Raw genomic sequence first — 1,680 nt, 5'->3', positions numbered from 1 at the left:
CTGTGAAGCCATGTCTAATTCCTGGACCGGAGTCTTAGACTAGCATTGCATGATTCCTGGAATTCTCATTAAGAATTCTGATATCTTTATTTTCTTTTCCACTTGATTTTTGAAAAAAAAACCAAAAAAATTACAAAATCATAAAATCCAAAAATATTTCTTGTTTGAGTTTAGTGTTTCATTTTAAGTTTGGTGTCAATTGCATGTTTCTGTTCTTCTTGCATTCATCCATGTGTCTTAAGTGATCTTCAATATGTTCTTGATGATTTCATTGCTCTGATCTTTGAATTCTCTTGACTTGAGTGTTTATGTGTCTCATATGCATTCTCATTAGTGTCAGTAGTGTACAAACTGCTAAGTTTGGTGTCTTGCATGCATTGTTTATTTGATTTTAGTTGCATTTTGATTATTCCTTATTATTAAAAATCCAAAAATATTTTTAATTTGTGTCTTTTCAAGTCAATAATACAGAGGATTGAAGATTCAGAACATTCAGCAGAGGAATTGCACAGAAAAAGCTGGGCGGTCAAAACGCCCAGTGAGGAAGGCAAACTGGCGTTTAAACGCTAGCCAGGGTGCCTGGCTGGGCGTTTAACGCCCAAAAGGGTAGTAGTTTGGGCGTTAAACGCCAGAATGTGCACCATTCTGGGCGTTTAACGCCAGGATGGCACAAGAGGGAAGATTTTGTTTTCAAATCAATTTTTTTTTAGTTTTCAAATCTTTTCAATCAAATCTTTTTCAAAATCAACTTCTTTCCATTTTTAAAGATACTTGCTATCAATTAATGATTTGATTCAACATTTCAAGTATGTTGCCTTTTCTGTTGAGAAAGGTTTAATGTTTGAATCATATCTTTTCTTGTTAACCAAGTTATTATTTTTTAAAATCAAATCTTTTTAAAATGTTTTTCAAATTATATCTTCTCAATCACATCTTTTTAAAACCAATCATATCTTCTTAAATCACATCTTTTTCAGAATAGTTTTCAATCAAATCTTTTTGATTTCTAATTTCAAAATCTTTTTCAAAAATCACTTTACTTCTTTCTCAATCTTGGTTTTCGAAAATCAATTAATGTTTTTCAAAATATTTTCAAAATCTTTTACTTAATTTTTGAAAATTTCTTCCCCTCTTCTCACATCCTTCTATTTATGGACTAACACTATTCCTCAATGAACAATTCGAACTCCATCTTCTTTGATAAGTTCGAATTTTCTACTTCTGCCTTCTATTTTTCTTTTCCTCTGACACCTCAAGGAATCTCTACACTGTGACGTAGAGGATTCCATATTTTCTTGTTTTCTTCTCTTTCATATGAGTAGGAGCAAAGACAAAAGCATTCTTGTTGAGGCTAATCCTGAACCTGAAAGGACCTTGAAGTGAAAGCTAAGAGAAGCTAAGGCACAATTCTCTGTAGAGGACCTAACAGAAATCTTCAAAGAAGAAGAAGACATGGCAGCTGAAAACTACAACAATGCCAACAATGCAAGGAAGGTGCTGGGTGACTTTACTGCACCTACTCCCGACTTCTATGGGAGAAGCATCTCTATCCCTGCCATTAGAGCAAACAACTTTGAGCTTAAGCGTCAATTAGTTTCTCTAATGCAACAGAATTGCAAGTTCCATGGACTTCCATTGGAAGATCCTCATCAGTTTTTAGCTGAATTCTTGCAAATCTGT

Source organism: Arachis duranensis, chromosome 2 (genome assembly GCF_000817695.3).
Source record: "Arachis duranensis cultivar V14167 chromosome 2, aradu.V14167.gnm2.J7QH, whole genome shotgun sequence".
In the NCBI taxonomy this organism is placed as follows: domain Eukaryota; kingdom Viridiplantae; phylum Streptophyta; class Magnoliopsida; order Fabales; family Fabaceae; genus Arachis; species Arachis duranensis.
This window is presented reverse-complemented; position numbering follows the sequence as displayed.